Genomic DNA, 23389 nt, shown 5'->3' with positions numbered 1-23389 from the left:
AGTTGAGTCAATTGGGTTTCCAACATTTTGGTGTGAGCTAGGATGTTGTTGATGGTGATTTCCTTTCCTTGACTATCTTTTTGCATTTTAGTGAAAAACTCTTGTTGATTCTTTTGCATTTGGAAGACCGCTTTTTGAACATCAAAACCTTGGTCATTTTGTTGATTATATGGAGTTTGATTTTGGTAACCTTGGTTTTGGTTGTAAAAGGGTCTTTGATTTTGGTTTCTCATGGGAGGTGGGGTGTATGTTGGTTGAGGGTTTTGAACATTTTGGCTTTTGTATGAGAGATTTTGATGGAATTTGGTGTTTTAATTGTAATAGTTTGAATAAGGGGTACCACCCTTGTATGCTTGGAAAGCATTCACTTGTTCATTTGTTCCCCTACATTCACTTTGGTCATGTCCCAAAGTTCCACAATTCTCACATATCCCACTTGGGATTGATGAAGATGCCGTCATGGCATTAACATGATGCTTTGGTGATTTTGAGGCTTCTTCAAGTCTAGCCATAGCTTTTTCAAACTTCAAATTGATGGTATCAATGTGAGCACTAAGTTGAGCACCCAATTGAGTAATGGAGTCCACTTCATGCTTTCCTCCTCTAGTAGCTTTGCGAGGTCTACTATATTGTGAGTTATGGACCGCCATTTCCTCAATTTTATTCCAAGTTTGATTGTCATCAACTTCGGTGAACATTACATTTGATCCCATGTTGAGAATGTTCCTTGAATCTTCATAAAGACCGTTCCAAAATTGTTGTACCAAGAACCACTCGCTAAGTCCATGATGAGGACATGAGCGACAAATTCCCTTGAATCGCTCCCAAGCTTCATACAAAGATTTTTCATCCCTTTGCTTAAAGCCCGTAATTTGAGCTCTTAGCATGTTTGTAATACCCGCCCTTTTTGGGACCCTTTGACCAGCGTTGACTGACCTTGGGAGCGGGATTATTCTTAGAATTGTGTGCCAAAACCATCTTGTGTTGCGAGTCATGAGTGGTACTCGATAGAGTAGAGGCTACTCGATCGAGTAGCTAGGTTACTCGATCTAGTAGGGGGTCACTCGATCGAGTATGTTGGGTACTCGATCGAGTACCTAGTTTTCAGCGAGGGTTTTATATCGCGTTTTGTTAAATCCGAAAATCACTTCCGCCACTTTCCTCCTATCCTTCAGTCGCCTCTTTCCCTTCCCTTCACCTCAAAAACTCCATGGAAGTCTTTTGAAGATCCTTGTACCTTAGGAGAGCGTCACTTGTGTCGGGTAGCGGTCTTTTGCTGAGTTTTCGCCCTATAGGTATGTCATAATCATCATCCGTGTCCTTGTTCTTTGCAAATAGGGTTTGCTTGGTAGTAATAGATAATTGTGTTGTGCTTATAGGCGTTGCTTGATTGCTGGATATGTCATATGTTGGCATGGATTGGTTGCAGTTGCTTAAAGGTAGGTTCGCCTACTCAGTTTCTGTAGATGGTCTAGTGTGTCGGTCATTGTGGTTATACTGTGATTGCTTAGTATCGTAATTGTATGGTGACGGCGGTGGTTGTAATTGTGGTTGTTGTCTCTGGTTCTCGAGATGCGTCTCGGCTGAGTGAGGTCACTTGCGGGAGTTGCTTCACGCCCTAGTTTCGCCTTCTGTGGAACCCGCTACAGAAGGGATGTGCACATTAATGGACAGAGTTATCGCTCATTATGAGGAGCGGGGATTTGGTGGGAATGGTTGCGGTCCCCCACTGGCAGGACTGGTCCAGTGGACAGTCAGTGACAGAGTTGGTTGAGTTATTGTGTTTATGTTTGGGTTTGATAGCTTTGTTTTGTGTTGATAATCGTAGTTGCCGTTGTCGTATCTTGTCTCAGTACTGACCTTGTGTGGTTGTTTGTTTGTTATGTGTCTGCCGTGATCCCTTATGGTGAGCAGTCGGTCTTAGCAGGTGTTGATGTTGTTGATAGCGGAGTCCTGAGGATGAGTCGTCACGAGATTCGATAGTCATAGCGAGTAGTCTTTGAGTTGTATCTTTCATATTATTTGTTGGTTTAATCGCTTGTAATACAATATAATAGTTCTTTTATCGACATTTGATTATTACTGTCCTCGGGCAACCGAGATGGTAATGCCCTTATATGCTAAGGAAGGCCTTGTTAAGGCTCCTCTGAATATGGGGATGTTACAAAGTGGTATCAGAGCGACGATTTTGCAACTTGTAACAAATGAACATAATGAACGTAGGGAGTCTAATAAAATGAACCTTGTGTATGTGTAATGGGAGCCCCAGCTGATGCTAGATTTTGGGTGATTAGGCGCCCTCATTTTAAAATCTTGGCCCCATGACACTTAAGCCAGTCACATGGTATGGGAATGTGGAGTCCGTGTGTCTATGTGTGATATGTATGTTAATTGTGCCGGAGCTACCTCCGGTTAAGTCTTTGTTAGAGTTAATAGGGGTGTAATAGTGGTATTTGGGCCGCGTTTAGTAATCATTGGTGAAATTAGTGGAGTTTTTAGAATGATTAGTGAGTTTATACGATGGTTATGAGATATGTGACGGAAGTTTACGTAATAGAGATGCGTGAAAAGGTGGAATTGAATGCCGTGACATGAAGAGTGAACATGTAGTTGTTTGCTATAAGTTAATGATGACGGGAGTCATATACAAGTTTATAAATCCTACAGTAATTTCTATGGTAATAGTTATAGTATGGTTGAGTTATAATTCGAGTCATAGCATATAGAAATGCATTTATGCCTTATTCGTTGGTTGGAATTTTTCCGCTGCGTAATATTTGATTCGTGCAAGATGAATTGCTTATGATAGAAGGTAAGACATGATTGAATAAGTTGTTTGAAAAGTATGTAACTATGTGATAAGTGAAAGAAAGAATTGATGTTAATTATATGTTTCAAATTGAAGTGAACACGAGTTTGGTAGTAACAAGTTAAGTGTAATATGATGGCATGATTATGTTTATAAATAATTCGGTGGCAGGTAAACCGAGTTGGGTACCTTGTATAGCGTAATGTGACGTGTCTCTTAGTTGTTGAAGGATTGCATTTTGCGCGATAATGGTTGTAATACGTGATGGAGTATGACAATTCGTGCCAAATTCCGAACTAAGTTTGGAATCGACACACAATGTTGTTTTGCAGGAATCTTCAAGTTACTTAGTATTTCTGACCGAGTACTTAACTATACTTGACCGAGTGCGAGTGCTTACTAGACCGAGTAGACCTCACTCGATCTAGTTAGGAAGCTATGATGTCGGGATGTGGGGAAAATTCCTGCAGATACTCAATGAATTAGCTCCTACTCGATCGAGTAGGGTGGTACTCGATCGAGTACCCTAAGCACTCGATCGAGTAGGTTACTGTACAGTGAATCCTACGGGTTTCTTAAAACCCCTAATCTTTCTATTTCCTCTCATTCATCCTCTATATTTCGAACCCTAGAGCCTTGTTTCCTCTCTAAATCTCTCATACTCTTTGGTTAGTGGTGATTCTTGGGGTTGATTTCCTTGCTTAATTTCGTTTCTTTACTTTGCTACTCAATCAAGGTATGTTATTCTTCCTAATGTACATGGTTTATTGATTTGAATGTGTTAGAGAAGTGCAACAATCTGAAATTTCGATTATTATGATCAATTTGGCGCTTTTAATTGTTGAAATATGATTCACATGCCTCCTTTCCATGTTTGCTGGTGATTAATTGCTGTAAATTAGACTAGAAATTGCAAAGATTGAACCCGAAATTTCTAGGGTTTCCAAAATTGAAATCGATTTTTGATTGTTTTACAATGGTTATATGGTAGAATTGAGCCTTAAGTATTGTTTATATCATGTTGGAGGATAGATTTTCATGATTTTACCTTAGAAAGTTGCCTTAAAACTCCGTCTTAAAAGTGCCTCAAATGGAAATTCGTGATTTATAATTGGGAAATTGGTGTTGTGAATGACATTATAAGTATAAGTTGAACTTCAATATGATAATAGAAACGATAATTGATGAAAATATGCCCAAATTATCACAGCTGTAAAGACCGTCTGAAAATTTTAAGTGAATTGTTGTTCATAATATTGAAGTGTGATAATGATATGTTCCAAATTATTCTTTTCCATGAATTAGTAAGAATGCCTCACTTGTGATTAGAAGTGTGTTTGGAATAACCTTAGAATCATGCTAGGATATTCGAATTTGTTGAGCATATGTAATCACCATGATAATTTCTTTCACAACTATGGCATATGAGTAGTAGTAATCTGAGCTTGTATGTCAAATTTTGGAAACTGCTGGTGAATGTGTGTACCTAGCTAAGTGTTGAATGTTAATGGCATGAATTATGTGCTTCACATGTCGAATTTGTTGGTGAAATTTGTGTACCTAGCTGAGCATGTAAAGACCGAATTACGTGAAGTATATGTTTACATGTTTATACAAGTTTGTTTGAACATATGCCGAAACAGATGCCGAGACTGAACCTAGGAATCCGCCAAAGTAAACGGGGGAGGGGTAACCCACCTGAGATGGGGGAAGGGAGTGGACCTGTGGTACCCGCAGCCCAGTACCCTTCAATGGTTTTTGTTGATTTCAAGCAGAGAGAGCGTTTTGTAGCCTTACAAAAACACAAAATGAGACCTACGAGGTGTATAGACACTACTTTGTTGGAGGAATTGGAGATAGAGACGGATGTCCGTCACATTTTTGAGACCTTGGGCCTTATGGGTTTGTATAGGCTGAGGAAACACTCTTATCCTTTTCTTACCTTGGAGTTCATGAGCTCCTTTATCTATGACCCCGCTGGCCAGACCGTTGAATTTCGGTTGATGAACACTAGTTTCTTGCTTTCTATGGACCAATTTGCTTCTCACCTTGGGTTGGCCAAGCCTCCCAAGGACTCCATCACCGATATCCCAGCTGAGTGCGGTGTATGCCGCCTAATGCCTTGTCTGACCGGGAAACCAGCTCCTACCTCAAGCAACATGCTGATTAATGACGTTCAACATGTTACTTTGAGGGTCTTTCTTCGTTCTCTTTCAAACCTACTTTATGACAGAAAGGATATCAGTAAGCTGAACAACCATGAGGTGTTACTTCTGATGTCTTACTTGAACCCGGAGCGGACCAGGAAAGTGGTCTTTAATGCTCCTTCCATGGTTTGTGCCGCCCTTGCCTTGATGGCCACTGCCTCTACCCGGTACTTGAGTTGTGGCGCTATCGCCACTCGGTTAGCTAAAAAGCTAACCTCTTTCGAGGCTTCTTCGGAGTACGTGCCTCTAGTTACCCCAGTGCCCACTATGGACCATGAATACTATCTCGTCCTGAAATGGTTGAGGACTTTGGCTGACGGTAGCCTAGCTTGGAGGGTGTGGGGCATGAGTTGGATGAAGATTCCAGCTCCTGAGCACCTCCCACCCACGGAGCCCTTGGAGCCGACGGTAGTGACCGTGGACTCTGATGATGAGGAGGAGGAGGAGGATGAGGATAGACCCCGCCATCTGCAGACCTACCTCATCGACGACACCATTCTCGAGGTGATGCCGGAGCCGACAAAGGGCGAGAATGCATCGGTCGTGGCAGTGAAGAGACCTAGGTTGGGGAGAGGACCCCGTCGAGTGAGGGAGAGGACCTCAGAGACTAGACCACGGCCTGTGGTACCACAGCAGCAGTAGCCTTTTCCGTGCTACCCTTACCTCGACACCCCGGAGACGCGATCCAGCTACTTGGCAGAGAGAGTGTCATCTACCTTGACACTCCGGAACATGCACGAGATGGCGTATGCTCAGGGGATAGGGACCGAGGGACCGCATCCGGTGTGGCGGAGTGGAGTTGGGGACTACTCTGGGGTTTTCCATTCCTACGGGGTGGATCAGTCGACGTGGGGGACACCTCAGTCCTTTGCCTACGGTGGCTTGACTCCGTGGTACATGGGCCCAGGAGCAGGAGCAGGAGTGGATGCAGGGATTGGGTCATCGGGAGCAGGTACTTCTGGCGGTGATGGTGATGATGAGGTGATGTTTGAGCAGCAGCAACAGCAGCAGGAGTGATACTCCTTGATTTATCCTTGTTTATAGTCGTTGGTAGTAGGCGTTGGTAGTATAGTTAGACTTTGGTAGTTGTTTTCATTAAAACCTTAGTTATGAACTTGTATTGTTGGCCATAAGGCCGGATTAGATATTTTAACTTGCTGCAGGATGTTAGAAGTCGGGGAGTCGTGCCGACTCGATTTATATGACAAACATGGGCATGTATGTCGGCTTATGACAGGTTGTATAGAGGAACTTGGCTTGTAGGTACTCGACAGAGTACCCCGTACTCTATCGAGTAGCTGCAGGAAGGTGGGATAAAAAGCATTCTGACCTGTAGGCTACTCGATCGAGTAGCCAAGGAACTCGATCGAGTAGCATGGCACTCGATCGAGTACCGCTACATACTCGATCGAGTAGCACTATTACAGGAGGTTTTCAAAAATTAAAAATGTTCAACTATTTTGTAAATGCATGTTTGATGTTTAATATGGTTATTAGTGCGTAGTAACACCTTTGAACCGTTAATTTCATATGTTGGAAGCCGTGTTTTAAGTTTTATAAGCGTGTTTTCACAATTAGTGAAGCGGTAATAGTTTCTTGTTACTTTAATGTTGCATACGACCTATTACGAACTATTTATTGGAGTTATAACTTCTTATATACTTGTGCATACCATATTAACAAGTGTTGTTGACGGTGACTAGACATTCCGGAGGTTTGTGTATGAATTCTAATTTAACGAGTATATAGTTAGTGAGTAATGTCCATAACAAATAATATGGTTTCTTTAAAGTTATGATGCAAATAATAGGTAATATGTGTTGTAATTTTGGTGGTGAACTTAGGGGACGAAGTTCCTTTTTAGAGGGGAAGAGTAATGTCGCGAAAATTATCGCGAAATAAAAGGCTGATATCGAAATTATGTTTTGTTTGCCTATAATGTTTTGTTGTTTAATTGCAAAATCTTGTTGTTTAATTGCAAATTTTCTAGTACCTTGGTTACTTTACTTGTATGAAGTGTATTTGGTTACCGCGGTTTGTAGAGTAATTCATGCGTTGAAGTGAAAATGATAGAATGAATTGTAAAGGACCGTCATAAAGAGTCTTATCTCGGCGCGATGCGTCGTAATAGAATGAATTGAGTAACACGGTAGTGTTAATTGTGCAGTATGAAGTTGATATGAGATACGTTTCGGGTTGATAAATTGTTGTCACGTGATGAGCGATGGTTGTTTGTGTTGGCTCATATGGCAAAGTCGATGTTTGATTCATAGTCATTAGTAAGAATTGATGCATACATGTAGAGTGACAATTAACGGCGATAATGCTTGCATGATAGTGGTAAGAGTTGATAGGTATAAAGTGTAGACGGTGATGATAATGACATGGGGGGGGGGGGGGGAATGATATTTCCAAGGAGTTATGGTTTGAGCGGGAAGATGGGTGAGGTCGGATTATTTCCGTGTCTTGAGTGGGAGATAGTTGAGTTGAACTTCGGGGACGAAGTTCTTTTTAAGGAGGGAAGACTGTAATACCCGCCCTTTTTGGGACCCTTTGACCAGCGTTGACTGACCTTGGGAGCGGGATTAGTCTTAGAATTGTGTGCCAAAACCATCTTGTGTTGCGAGTCATGAGTGGTACTCGATAGAGTAAAGGCTAATCGATCGAGTAGCTAGGTTACTCGATCGAGTAGGGGGTCAATCGATCGAGTATGTTGGGTACTCGATCGAGTACCTAGTTTTTAGCGAGGGTTTTATATCGCGTTTTGTTACATCCGCAAATCACTTCCGCCACTTTCCTCCTATCCTTCAGTCGCCTCTTTCCCTTCCCTTCACCTCAAAACCTCCATGGAAGTCTTTTGAAGATCCTTGTGCCTTAGGAGAGCGTCACTTGTGTCGGGTAGCGGTCTTTTGCAGAGTTTTCTCCCTATAGGTATGTCATAACCATCATCCGTGTCCTTGTTCTTTGCAAATAGGGTTTGCTTGGTAGTAATTGATAATTGTGTTGTGCTTATAAGCGTTGCTTGATTCCTGGATATGTCATATGTTGGCATGGATTGGTTGCAGTTGCTTAAAGGTAGGTTTGCCTACTCAGTTTCTGTAGATGGTCTAGTGTGTCGGTCGTTGTGGTTATACTGTGATTGCTTAGTATCGTAATTGTATGGTGACAGCGATGGTTGTAATTGTGGTTGTTGTCTCTGGTTCTCGAGATGCGTCTCGGCTGAGTGAGGTCACTTGCGGGAGTTGCTTCACGCCCTAGTTTTGCCTTCTGTGGAACCCGCCACAGAAGGGATGTGCACATTAATGGACAGGGTTATCGCTCATTATGAGGAGCGGGGATTTGGTGGGAACGGCTGCGGTCCCCCACTGGCAGGACTGGTCCAGTGGACAGTTAGTGACAGAGTTGGTTGGGTTATCGTGTTTGTGTTTGGGTTTGATAGCTTTGTTTTGTGTTGATTATCGTAGTTGCCGTTGTCGTATCTTGTCTCAGTACTGACCTTGTGTGGTTGTTTGTTTGTTATGTGTATGCCGTGATCCCTTATGATGAGCAGTCGGTCTTAGCAGGTGTTGATGTTGTTGATAGCAGGAGTCCGGGCAAGGATGAGTCGTCACGAGATTCGATAGTCATAGCGAGTAGTCTTTGAGTTGTATCTTTCATATTATTTGTTGGTTTAATCGCTTGTAATACAATATAATAGTTCTTTTATCGACATTTGATTATTACTGTTCTCGGGCAACCGAGATGGTAACGCCCTTATATGCTAAGGAAGGCCTAGTTAAGGCTCCTCTGAATATGGGGGTGTTACAATGTTAGTCTTTTCCGGTGGATAGAACTTTTTGTAGAAAGCTAGAGCCAACTTTTTCCAAGAATCAATTCCGAGAGTAGCCTTATCAAGGCCTTTCAACCATTGTTTCACGGTGCCAATTTGAGAAAAAGGAAATAAGACCCATCGAATTTGGTCTTGAGTTACACAGGTTTGAGAAATCGCATCAAAATAGTCACAAAAAGTCTCCATATGAGAATGAGGGTCTTCACTAGGCATCCCCCCAAATTGGCTTCTTTCGACTAATTGGATAAATGCGGATTTGGCAATAAAATTTCCGGTTAGATGTTGTGGTGTGGGAGTACCATTGGGTAGGTTCTCCTCGGTGGGTACGGAATGTGATGAAAACTTAGGCATTGTGGGTTGATTTTGTGTTGGATTTTGTGTTGGGTTCTCCTCACCTTCTCTTGCAAAAGGGTTGATGAACACAATAGTATTTGGTTCAATATCTACAACCTCACCAATACCTCTCAAAGTTCTCCTAGCAAGTCTTCTATTGGTTGTCAAAGTTCTTTCAATTTCGTGATCAAAGGGTAACAAGTCACCTTGTGATCTTCTAGACATGCAAAATATCAAACAACTCAAAAATAATTAGAACAAACCTTGAGGAGTTTTACTTCCCCAAGGCAAAGAAAGACACAACTAATAACAATGTAAGAAAATTTAAATCAAGTTAACACCGTCCCCGGCAACGGCGCCATTTTTGGTCGTGTTCCCTCGTGGGGTTTAGTTTTCAGTACTTGTCGTTAGGAGCACCTAGACCAAAACACAATTTATAACTTCACAAACAACTCTACAATTAGTAAAGAGGCAAGTAAAGGTCGGATCCCAAGGGACGGGAATTGAGATGAGATTTCTATTGCAACTAGTGGTGTCTTAAGGGTGTCACAATTGGGGTTTGAAGTAGAAGATCACTAAACTAAATAGCAATGAAATTAAACAAGCAAGATAAATTAAAAGGGATGTAAACAAATGATAAAAAGCACTAGGGTGTCATGGGGTCATAGGGGATTCATGGGAATTGATCATACAAAGATATTCTCAAGTTATAAGCTAGCAATTATTGTTGTGATGGATCGAGTTGGTTTATATCTTACAATCCTAGAAAAGTTTGGGTCCCAGAGCCGAATCGATTAGATTGTAAAACACCTACAAGTCGACTTAATCTTCCCTACTCAACAATATGCATGGTCTAATGAGACTCGAGTTGGTTTATGTCTTACAAGTCTCATTGAAAAGATAGGTGATGGGTAAAAAATGCAAGGATTCATAGGCTCACATTTCATCAAACATAACATGTGCATAAGTTGAGATCACAACAAGCAAGCAAATAAACTATGAAAGCATATTAATTTAAGCATGAATCATTCCCCATGTTGGTTTCCCCTAATTACCCATTAACTCTAACTAAGGAAACTACTCACTCATTATCATGTTGAACATGCTAGCAAGGTTGTCAATCATACCAACAAAGTAAAAGATGATGAATAAATGAAAGTGATTAACAATAATTAAAAAGGGATTAAGAGGATTATACCTACTAATGATTCCAATAATAAAGCAAAGAATAAAAGAAGTACTTAACGCTTGATTGGAAGGTTGTCAATCTCCCAATAATAACCCAAATAATCTTCAATTACCCAAAATAAAGGATGAACAAGAGAGAGATTAAGGAAATAAAACTTGTATTAAAACTTGATTAAATGTTGATTACAAGATTAAAGAGAGATTTGATTGAAATTAACTACTCTAAAGATTGCTAAGAAGAACATGCTCTTCTAATTAGACTAATGGGGTATTTATAGTGGGGATTAGGTGCATTAATTAGGGTTAACTAAGGGCTTAAATGACGATTAAGTCCCTTGTTGAGGAATCGCCGGTCTCTTAGGGAGACTCCGGTCTATAGAAAAAGATGTGCATCCTTCCTTGAAGCTTGAAGAAGACGAAATGGGACTGTCTGGGAATCCGGGCGTCTTTAGCACGGGACGGGCGGATTTGGCAGCTTCTGGACGGGCGTCCAGGGGGTGAAGACGGGCGTCTTATGGAGCTTTTGCCCGGGCGTCTTCTGGAGGAAGACGTGTTGGAAATCTAGATCTCATTACTTAACATATTCTTATATGTTTCAAATTTATTAAGTAATAAAATAAATTCTAGATCTTATGCATGCAAACTAAAATAAATAAGTGAAGAAATCATTTTCTCACCATATGAATTTCGGTCAAATGGGCACCAACAAGATCTCCTTCTTGTTAGTTCTTGAGCTTTCCAATATTGGATGAACATACATGACCTCAAAATAGAAGCCTTCTAATTAGTTGCACCCAAGACTATCCCTCAAACCCACAAACTAATATGTACTAGATATTTATATTGTGGTTTACCTTAAAATTGATTACTAACACTCATATATTACATTAATAATTTTAGTAATCTTTCATGAACAATTTGGATTAAAATCTCATCTTTTTGATGAAGATTAAAGAGAGAGAAGAGAGAAAATGCATGAACTTTTGCATGTCTTATATGAATGAATGATAAGTAAAAATAAGAGAATAGAATTCTCTATATTTACCTCACAAAACCGGTTGGAGGGTTATCTAAGACCAATGCATGGTCTTTTCTTTTTACTTTTGTCTTTACAAGAAAATAGATGTGTAAGAGTAGGTGTAAGGCTAGTTGTAGGTAGCCATTATCATGCCATTTTATTAAATAAAATAAAACAACCAAAACCCACTAACTCTTTCACTTTTTCCCGTCCATATATACATAAAATGGACTACCATTTTATTTTGTCAATTTGTCATTTGTCACACAATATGTCACATGTAGTATGATACATGTTACTAATTAATTAGATGCATATTTATCACATAAATATCATTTTATAAATTAATTAAATTACATTCAACTAATTGACTAGTGATAATTGATCATATAAATAAAATGGGTCATATAATTATAATTCACAACATCTTGTAATTATAATCAACCATTCATTCTTATCTTTATTGTTTCTCAAACAATAAACAATTTTAGTAATAAAGCATTTTATTACTAAAATAAATCTTATTTAATCCCATTACAATAAGATATCAATATTCTCTCTCACAAATTGAATTGTTCAATTTTAAGGAATTAATTAATCTGTATCGGTATACAATTAATTAACCTTTTCAATTAAGGGAATCGCCCTTTAGGTGTGACCTCAAGGGATCAACTGGTCACCACCGTCGCACGACAGTAATGTCTAACTCTAGCCAGCCAATCATTACTGATATGTGTGGACCAGTTGACTATATATGTAATGTATCATCCCTTTCGTATTCTTGGTATGAGATTTAATAATGATATTTAAATCATGTGATCGCACTATTGTTGAGGACACATTTCCCAACAATCTCCCACTTGTCCTCGACAAGTGTGCGTTACCAATTCTCTTGTCCTATTACTATCTCCCACTCAATGCAAAGTGTCTTTCGGGTCGTACTTGCAAGTGATCATATCGAGAGTGGTTTCCTCGATCTGGAGAATAACTGATTGACCGGAATTTATCCACCATGGATACCTTCCGAGCGTGGCCACGCATTTCCAGTTCATTACGCCTCGAGTGGCCCTGAGATATTATATTAACCCTGACAAGGGGGTGGACAATTCCTATCGCACTTATTCCCTTCGACTAGCCACAGCCATCATAACCCAAAATATGCCCATTTGACCCCATTTACGAAGGTCGTAGTAACACAAATCAAAGTTAATCTGAAACTGTGCCATCTTAGTCGAACGGTCTTTAGTCAAAAGAATCGACTCATTAGAATACTATAGTAGCTCTCGCCACGACCAGGCTTTATAAATTTGCCAGAACTCTATAAGCGGTCACTGCCCGACAAAGTGTTTCTAACAGTCTGCCTATGTGATCGACTAGTCATCTCACATGACTCTATGGCACTTGAACTTGCCATCAATCGCATCACACTTTAGTCACTTCGAGACGTCACCTCATGTAAGTGACTATGGGCGAATACAATGCTAATCCGTGTTCAATTTAACGGGGTTCAATTGTCTCTACAACCCGTTTGGATGTAACAAAGTATAATAAAAGAGTTTTAAGGAAAAAACTCGAACGACAAATGCGATTATCACATATGAATAGTCAATGCCTGATTACTATTTCATGTTCTATAATCTAATTTGATCTTGTATGTAGTTTTTCATTTCAATTCAATTGAAATGACATGACTCATAATGTTAAGCCTATGAGAAGGCTTTGGTTAGTAGGTTTTATCAACTTCTTGTACCTTACTCAACCTTACTACATACTCGTTTTCCTTTGTAATGTATACATTTGCATTACAAAACATTCTGAGTACGTGTCGAGATTCAATCAAGACATAGGCCCTCTAGCCTTAGAATAGCTCCCACTATTTTAACAGCGTGCGGGACTCTTCCTTCTTGCACATCTCATGATTGCAAGTGTACTCAATTTCCGTTATAAATATCTCTCATTGTTCTTTATTGCCTAGAACGATTCTAGAAAATCTATTTCTTAAATAACATAACCACAATGGTATCTTAACCATCCTGATGTGTTTTGATTATGGTTTTGTAGGAAACCATTCGCAATCTCAATTGTCAATTGTCACTTGTGTAACACTCTTACACAAAAATTGCATCATAAACACTTTGCTTTACTTCCTTAATGCTTCTGCAAGCACTTAAGGGTAATCTTTATTGCTTACTTGGTAAAGATTACTTAAATTCGATTTTGAAAACAATTCATCATACTCAAGGTATATGAAGTGTTATACATCATTACTTATTTAATTGATCCGGCAGCGGAAGCAAATGGAATCAATCAAATATGTTCAATTTAATTGAACTAGTCATGAATCTTATCAACGTAAGACTTCTTTTTGACGCTATTATCATGTGGATTTATCTTCATAAATCCGGATATTAAAGATGTATTATAATACTCCAAAAGTATTAAATCATTCGCAATGATCAATATGTCATCCACATATAAGACTAATAAAATTTTTCGTAACTCCCACTAAACTCCATGTATAAACACAACTTCTCGACTTATCGAGAAAAGTTTTATAACATGATCAAAACATTGATTCTAACTCATTGATGTCCTACTTAAGACCATCTCTTAAGTTACACATTATCTTAGGATTGCAAGAATCTATAAAACTCATGACATGTATTGAATACATTCCTTCTTTTGAAGAAGTGGGTTTTAGATTCACATGCTGTGTGCGTATCCTCATAATGAAACACAATTCCTAAGAAGATCCAAATAGACTTAAGCATTTCAATTAGTGCAAAACCCTTTGCAACCAATCTTGCTTTGAAATCTCTCTTTATTAGTGCAAAACCCTTTGTCACTAATCAAGCCCTTTTGTTTCGGATTTTCATGGCTCTAAGCCTTGTATTGAGTTGTGACTTAAACACTCTTATGTAAGTCATATGTTCATTACTTTCTAGAAGTAATCAACTTGAATCAAACAATTTCTTTTGTAAGTTATAAGCTCTTTACTTTCTTAAAAGTAGCATGAATTCATCATTTTTAACAAGTGACGAATTTAACCTCCTAGGTTTTGAAGAAACAACGTCTTACACAAAACGTCTCATGTAGCCAAGAAAGACCAGTTTCCTGCGACATAACATTCTTTGTGGCTCTTGAATAATTTCTCCCACTCTGTCTTCTAGAAATAAACTTGTATTTTAGAAAGACAGCATCACGAGCCGCAAACCCGTCGTACTCGTGATAATTGAAGAGGGAAAAACGAGCATTTGTTTCTTGTGAAAACTTACAAACATGGTACCCTTACCATTACATATCTCATATGATTCGATTTAGTGGAAAAATAATTTAGACAAAAATGATAAAATCCCCAAAAGGATCAAGTAACTCAAAGTAACTTGATTGAAGTCCAAACCATATCGAATAGCGTTTGATTTCTTATCCAACCACACATTATTCCATAATGCGTGCTAAGAGAGATTAACTTGTGATACTATATCACATTTCCTTTGGCTTATATCAAAGTCTTCACTTTGATAATCCCATCACGACTAAATCGTGATTCCTTGAACTCTTTAAACTTCTTCAAAGATTTTTCTATTTACCTTATTAAGTGAACACATTAGCGTCAACTTAAATCGTTGGTAAAAGAAAATGATCAACTTATTTTGGATCGATGATTTACAATCTCGATCTCCTTTTCAACCAAAAGGCACGAGACATCTTGCTTTGAATACAAGATACGCATATACCATTAACAATCTAATGGTTTCAAGAGTACTCGATAACTCTTTGCGTTCATCATTCAAAAATTTAAGGTTTAATCTTGGGTTACCAATTTGAGTCTTGCATCATCTTCATGATATATCATTCTAGTTTCGTTTAGAATATAATCACCTTGATAATGGGCTAGCCATACTTCAAATCGTGGTGTATAGGGTCACAAAAGTGAAACCTCTTTTGTATCTTAACAAGTTTGTATTCTTATTTAGAGTTTATGTACTTAATAGTCACAATTAAGTACAACTCCAAACCCTAAAACTAGATTTAGTACACAAATGACTCTATCTCTCAACTTCGTTGTTGCTAGTCGTCATATTCTAATCATCCTATGTATCAAACATAATGATGAAAACCTCCACTGGTTTCTAATATTGACGAAGTGGTTCTAGCAAAATTTATGTTTAATCAAATTGTTCCGGGTGTAATTCCGGAGCAGGATTATGACCACGTAAGCTTGTTGAATGATGTCGTTGCTTGACTCTTCCTTTCGCTCTTTCCTGTTTAAGATGAACAAACTGAGGGCTCGGCTTGGTACCGAGCGTACTCACTCCGACGCTCAAGTCAGTAAACTTAAAGAGATTAAGTTGTGTGTTACTTGGCAAAGTATATTGTAGAGAGATAAGGGAGTTTATACCAGATTAATAGTGAGTTTTAGGATGAATTGTGGATCATTTTCTCAATGAGGATTGAGGAGTATTTATAGACTTTCACCTTTTGTCACGTAGTGGCCAAGTGGCCAAGTGGCTAGCAGGTGGAAAGACTGTTCTACCCTCGGCCGAGGGACCCATGGCAGGCCGGCTGGCCTGGTTGACTCCATGCCGAGGGGACTGGATGTGAGTACGCGGATATGCCTCCCGGCTGGTTAGTTGCCTAGCCGAGACCCAAGTGACAGGCCGACAGGCTGCGTCGGTTAGGCTGTCTAATACGTTGACTTGCTGTCTTTTGGCTTTTACCTTGCTCAATATGTTGACTCGGTCAGCGGGTGCAGAATATGCCCCATCAATTTGCCCTAAGCGTAGTCTATGCCGTGGTATGGACCTTCGATGAGTGTTGAGCGTATTCTGCGCATGTTGAACTTCTTCCCCGGCTTCTTCTTCCTCGGCTTGGTTCTGTTCAGGCCGTACCGTATCCCCCCTCCACATGGATGTGTAATGGACATCCTATGTGGAAAAGAAAATGGCGCTGGCCGAGACCAAGGTTGAGAGTGCCGTTTGTACTTTTTATTGCCCCCGGCCGGTGTTGTCTTTGCTTTGTTGATCAGCTGGCCGTTAGCAAGCAGATACCAAGGAGCGTGTCGAAGAAGTTTGGTAACTGTATGTCGATTGACATTCCGTGGCTGCATGCTTGACACGTGGCTTGGCATTGATTGGTGGACGTTTCATGGGCTTTGCTCTATAAATAGAGCAGTGTGCCCCTTTTTTGGCCATCAAACTTCATTTTCTCAAAAAATTTCCCCTCTCTTAGTTTTTCGAAGAAATTTCTCTCTAATCTTCAAAGCGTTACTCGGCGTAGCACTTTTTCCAAGGTAAACAAACAAATTTTTCCAACTTTTTAATTGTTAAGTTTTTGTTGTCACTATGTCTTATGCGGATGCTCAACCCAGTACCTCTGCGCCGGGGGGCGAACCGTCGCATCCTGATGAACAGGAGCCACTGGTTGTCACCCCGATAGGGTTTGGGGGTCCCAAGCCGCTTTCTCCTGAAATTGATGAGCAATTTTTGGAGGGTTTTGATGATGATGATGATGATGATGAGGCGACCCCTTCTGTCGTAAAGAGGCCGCATTTCTCGTGGCACGGCGACGCCTGTTCGATCAATCCTGATCGTGCTTGGACGAACAAGTTCGCTAGTTGTTCCGGTTCTGACCTTTTTGAAGATCATTACTCCTTCGGCAGGGGGTATAAAATAATTGTTCCTGAGGATGATCAGGCCGTTTGTTGCCCTCCCGAGGGTTGTATCGGCGTATACATCAGACACCTGGAGTATGGGCTCCGGTTTCCTCTAAATGAATACGTTGCTGCCATAATTAAAGCCATGAATGTCGCCGTGGCCCAACTGCATCCGTTGGCCATCAGAACGATTATTGGCTTTGTATGGTTATGTCTTTTTAAAGGGGAGGCCCCAACGGTGAACCTCTTCCGCCGGCTCCACCATCTTCGGCAAACTACCCTAGGTGGCACGGGGTGGTACAGCATACAGACCGAGGCAGGTTATGTCACCGTTTCCAAGTTGACATCTTGCAAGGACTGGATGGGGCGGTGGGTATACGTCGAGGTTCCGGAGGACTATCCGCTGCCCCGGTCCTTTCAGAGCCGCGTCAATTTGCGGTGTGAGAATCAAGGGGAGCATGACAAATATGTCTCCCGGAATAAGCTTAAGATGGACGCCATGAAGGTCTATCTTAATGAGGACGAAACGCGGGCAATGAGGCTGTTTGAGGCTGAGAAGGATGGCACGCCGAAGGGATGGATGCCCCGACGCAGATCGTTCTTCGGGATGAGCCGCTCACGCCACGTCGGCCTCATCATACCGCCCTCGGCCCCGGGGTGAGTGGGGTCGGTATGAGGCCCATCTTTGCTTTTTATGTTTCGTATTTGAACCTTGGTTTATTTCTTTTGCTTAACTCCCGCTTCGTTTCTTTTGCGGACCGATTTGGCCCGAATCGCTGTCTCTCGTCCTCGAGAGGTTGGGACTTGACGAGAACGGGAGAATTGTTGAGCTGCATCCTAAGGCCGCGCCACGTGATCGCAGACCGGCCCCTCACGAACTTATGGAGCAGCAGTTGAAGGCACTGGATGTGGCGGCGGCTCAAGCGCAGATTGCTGGTAACGTGCCGCACCGGAGACCAAAGACAACGTCTACGGCGGCAACGGCGTCAACTCCAGCTCAAACTTCAATCCCCGTAGTCCAAAAGGAGCGGGTGGTCGTCGACATTGAAGAGGAGGTCACCGTTGTGGAGGGTCCTCCTCCTTCAAATAAGAGAAAAGAGGCCGAGCCTGCTGTCATTCGCCGTTATTCGAGGCCGGAAAGGAAAGGGATCACCGGCCCTCTGCCCAAGAAGGCTAAGACTGGTACGGATCTAACCCATGGCTCGGATTTAGCAGGTTCATTGGGCATTCCTGATGACAGGATCTCTGACATGTCAATGAATGTTGACATGGATGCTTTGTCTGGGTTTTTTGTAGATCAGCCGTCGCCGGCTGTCGTTCTCACTGAACGGCAGTTGGAGAAGCAGCCTGTGCAGACGGGCGGTAAAAATGTCACCGTTGACTCCTCATCCCAGAAGGTTTCCCCCGCTCAGCTGGTGGCGGAAGGCAGAAGGTTGTCCAAGAGGCTGGGGAAGTGGACTGAACTAGCCGCCAATCATATTATGGAGCAAGAAGAGGTCATGGCTCAAGCTGGCCTTGTGCTTGAACGGCTTAGGATCGAGCTTGCTGCTTCTAAAGAAGGAGGCCGAGAAGTCGAAGAAAGACTTCCAGGCCACCATGAAGGACCTCCTTACTGAACGAAAACTTAAGGAGGAAGCTGATAAGGCGGTCCTAGCTGAGAGAGCCAAGGCTGAGGCTGCGGAGGCTGACGTCGCCAAGGTGCGGGAGGAGAAAGACACATTTGAGGGCGGCTATAAGGTCGTGGTTGAGTAGAAGGAGAGATGGAAGACTCTGCATTCGGCTGAGGCGAAGGAGCATAAGAACACCAAGGCTATCCTTCTTCAGAGGGATAAGGACATTGAGACATTGAAGACCGTCATCATCCCTGACATGTGTGCCCAGTACCGGGACCAAGCTGAAGATGCTACCAGGGATGTGATCAAAGAGCTCCTTCCAGAAGGCAACTTCCCGTGGCAAGAGTTTGACCGGCTTCTGGATGAGAAGGCCGCTGCTGCGGAGGCAAAGGCTGCAGAGAAGGCAAAGGCGGCGAAGGCCGCTGAGGAGGTTGCGGAGAAGGCGGCCCGGGATGTTAAGGTGAAGGAGGCCAGAGAGGAGGCTGAGAGGGCCAAGGCAAGTGAAGCTTCCAAGCTCTCCTCTGCGCCGCCCACCGATGGTGATGCTGCTACTGCTGCCGGTGGCGAGCAGAAACAAGCATAGGGAGATGGGCGGTCGTCACCAGATTCACCCGGCCCGTCAGACAGCTACAGCTGTTCGGGGGCCAACTATTGAGCCTTTCCTCTCTCCCATCCTTTTGGCGCTTAAAGTCTTATGTCTGTAACCTTTTGTTGTACCATTTGTTTTTTTGTTAAACTTTGGTAGGTTGTGTTTAGGCTATCCCTATGGGGACGGCCGTCGACTTTGTTTTGCCCCACCTGTAAACATTTTTCAATAAAGTTTGTTTATTTTGCCTCCATTAAGTTGTCCTCTTACGTTTCAACATATTGAGTGCTTTTTCGTTTTTACTTTCGGCTTGGCCGAGGCAGTTAGAAGGCGCATCTCAATTGTACTTAAACGTTTTTAAACATGTTGGCATGTCGGTCGCTTCCTCCTCCACTCCCGGTCTTAGCCGAGGCGGTCAGATTTGCGCTTCCCAACCGCCGTTGTGAACATGTTAGCGTATCGGTCGTTGTGTCCCCGTCACCCCCGGCTTTGGCCGAGGCAATCGAGGTTACGGCTCGACAGCGTTCCTATCTGTAGACATATTGATCGCTTCCTCTGCCACTCCCGGATTGGCCGAGGCGGTCAGATTTGCATTTCTCAATTGTACTTATACGTTCCTAAGCATGTTGGTCGCTTTCGCGAGTATCAAATGCATTTGTAGTGACTGCCGTGGCGTCTACTAAGCATGTTGGTCGCTTTCGCGACTATCAACTGCCATTGCGGTGACTGCCCGGCTTTGGCCGTGGCGTCTACCTTGGTATGATTACGGAGGGGACAAGCATCTTGATGGAAAATTTGGATTATTCTTCATAAGATATAATCACGCGTTGGGGTGCCCACAACGGTCTCGGACACCTCCGCCGCTATACAAAATACTTCCTAAGGTTGTCCGTGTTCCAATGGCTCATTAGAGGAACACCCTCCATGTCTGTCAGCCGGTATGTCCCCGGCCTCATTTCTTCAACGACCTTGTAGGGTCCTTCCCAGTTGGCCGTCATTTTACCATGGATGTTTCCTTTGTTTGTTGCGGCCGACTTTCTTAGAACTAGATCTCCTATTCTTAAGTCCCTTTTGTGGACCCTACGGTTGTATGCTCTTCTCATTCGGTTTTGATAAATTACCAAGTTGAGCCGTGCCGTGTCTCGACTTTCTTCGACCAGGTCTAGGGAGGCTCTCAGGCCTTCCTCATTTTCGACTGGGTCAAAAGTTTGCGTTCTGAATGTAGGCACCGCTGCTTCAATTGGCAGGACGGCCTCAGACCCATAGACTAGGTGGAATGGACTGTACCCCGTTGCTTCTTTCTCCGTGGTTCGAATGGACCACAGGACGCCGGGTAGCTCATCAGCCCATCTTCCCTTTAGATCTTCAACCTTCTTTTTTATCCCGTTCAATATTGTTTTATTGGCTGCCTCCGCCTGCCCGTTGCTCTGAGGGTGGCAGACGGAGGAGTATGAAAATTTGATACCGAGCTCCTCCAACCAGTTCATCACCATGTCGCTCCAAAACTCTCGGCCGTGGTCAAATACCATGACTTGGGGCAACCCAAATCGAGTTATGACGTTCTCCCAAATCACCTTTCTTACGGCCGCCGTGTTCTTGGCAGGTACCGCGACAGCCTCGACCCATTTGGTGAAGTAGTCAACGGCGACGATTAGGTACTTCCTTCCTCCGGAGGCCGTCGGAAATGGTCCTAATAAATCCATCCCCCACTGTGCGAATGGTAGGGGGCTAAGCACTGGTTGTAGGTCTCGGGAAGGAGCATGTATCACCGGAGCATGCATCTGACAATTCTTGCACTTCTTGGTTTTTGCTCTGGAATCCTCAAGCATGGTAGGCCAGAAGTAGCCGGCTCGGAGAGCTTTGTGGGCTAGCGTTCTTGCCCCCATGTGATGTCCACAGATGCCTTCGTGAATCTCTGTCAGTATTAGCTCCGCGTCGGCTGGGCCGACACATTTCAAAAGTTGTCTTATCACGGACCTTCTGTATAGTTCTCCTTCGAACACCAAGTACCTTGCGGCGATCCTTCTTATCTTCTGAGAGAGACTGCGGTCCTCCGGTAACTCTTTTGTTAGTTTGTATTTCATTATCGGAGTCATCCACGTCGTCTCGACTTCGATGTCGCCCACCATGCCGACGGTCTCAGTGATGCTTTTAGCATTCCTGATATCCACCAGCACGGTTCGACTGACATTCTTGATGCTTGAACTGGCAAGTTTTGAGAGAGCGTCGGCTCGGTTGTTCTCAGACCTGGGGATGCATTGTATTTGGAAAGATTTCAATTTTGCAGTGTCGGCTTTTACCCTTTCCAGGTATCTCACCATCCCGTCGTCTTGAGCCTCATACTCTCCTCTGATTTGATTGGTGACTAAGAGTGAATCTGTTTTCACCACAACATGCTCCGCCCCGGCAGCTCTAGCTAACTCGACTCCAGTTATCACCGCCTCATATTCGGATTCGTCATTTGAGGCCGAGAAGGTAAACTTCAAGGCGTACTCAAACTCGTCCCCGTTAGGGCTGATGATAAGGATGTCGGCTCCTGAGCTGTTTGCCGTGGAGGACCCGTCGGTGTATACTTCCCACACACCGGGATGTGATTCTTCTTGATAAGTGCACTCGGCCAGGAAGTCTGCAAGCACCTGCCCCTTTATCGAAGGCCTCGGTTTGTACTGAATGCCGAAGCCGGATAGCTCCACTGCCCATTTGATAAGTCAGCCGGATTTTTCGAATTTTTCCAATGCTTTTTCCAATGGCTGGTCGCTTAAGACCGTCACGGGATGTGCGTCGAAGTAGGGTTTTAACTTCCTTGCGGCAACGACGACGGCGAAGGCCGCTTTTTCAATCAGTGGGTAATTTCTTTCGGCGGGCGCGATGTATGGCGATAAAGTAGATTGGGTGTTGCTGCTTATTTTCTTCCCTGACAATTACGGCACTGACCGTGGCCGAGGTAACTGCTAAGTATAGATATAGCGTCTCCCCCAGCGTCGGCCTGGACAGGGTCGGGAGAGTTAGTAGGTGGGCTTTCAGTTGCTTGAAAGCCGCACTCTGTTCCTCCCCCCAGCAAAATTCTTTATTCCCCTTCAACACCTTAAAGAATGGGGTGCTCTTGTCGGCCGACCGAGAGATGAAGCGGGCGAGAGCCGCCATCCTCCCGGTCAGCATCATAACCTATTTTCGATTCCTCGGCTCCGGCAGGTCTAGTATTGCTTGGACTTTCTCTGGATTGGCATCAATTCCCCTGGCGCTGACAAGCACGCCGAGGAACTTGCTGGCCCGGACACAGAAGTTGCATTTCTTTGGGTTGAGCTTCATTCTATATTTCCTTAGTGAACAAAATGTCTCGCTTAAGTCGGTCAAGTGCTCGTTGTCAGACTTGCTTTTTACAATAGCATCGTCGACGTAAGCCTCGATGTTTCGCCCTTTTTGATCTTGAAACACTTTGTCCACCAACCTAGTGTAAGTTGCGCCAGCGTTTTTCAAACCGAACGGCATCATTTTATACATGTATGTGCCGTGTATGGTGATGAATGCACACTTAGGCATGTCTTCCTCGGCCATGAATACCTGATGGTATCCTGACAAGGCGTCTAGCAGGCTCAGCATAGTGTAGCCTGCCGTTGCGTCAATTAAACTATCTATTCGAGGCAAGGAATAGCAATCTTTGGGGCATGCTTTATTAAGATTTGTAAAATCAACACACATCCTCCACCCCCTGATGACTTCTTTACCATTACAACATTTGCTAGCCACTCAGGGTAAGTACAAGGCATGATAAAGCCTGCCTCTAATAGTTTATCTACCTCAGCTTTGATGGCCTCATCTTTCTCGGCTGAGGAGTTCCTCATCTTCTGTTTGACAGGGCGAGCGGTGGAGAGTACGTTCAGCTTGTGAACGATCACCTACGGGCTCACGCCTGGTATCTCGGCTGCTGAGTATGCGAAGACATCTTTGTTCTTCCTCAGCAGGTCTAGGAGATCGGCTCTGAATTTTGGCTCCAGGCCGACACCGACAGTTACGGTGCGCCCTGGGTTAATTTCCACTTCCTCGGTCTCGGCTCCTTCGACCATGCCGACGTTGGTGTGCATCGGATCACCCTCCTGCTGTAAGGATGGGCCCTTCCCCTTCTCTGATTTTTTCGCCACTTTGAGGGATT

General features: G+C 43.1%; 1 non-coding gene across 1 annotated transcript; it reads left to right on the top strand.

The window, feature by feature from the left end:
- The first annotated feature begins 780 nt into the window (after positions 1 to 780).
- On the top strand, positions 781 to 887 carry LOC141624223 (small nucleolar RNA R71). The gene has a single exon (XR_012534034.1). It is a non-coding gene; the product is annotated as a small nucleolar RNA R71 (small nucleolar RNA).
- The last annotated feature ends 22502 nt before the right edge of the window (positions 888 to 23389 follow it).

Source organism: Silene latifolia, chromosome X (assembly GCF_048544455.1).
Source record: "Silene latifolia isolate original U9 population chromosome X, ASM4854445v1, whole genome shotgun sequence".
NCBI lineage: Eukaryota > Viridiplantae > Streptophyta > Magnoliopsida > Caryophyllales > Caryophyllaceae > Silene > Silene latifolia.
This window is presented reverse-complemented; position numbering and strand designations above follow the sequence as displayed.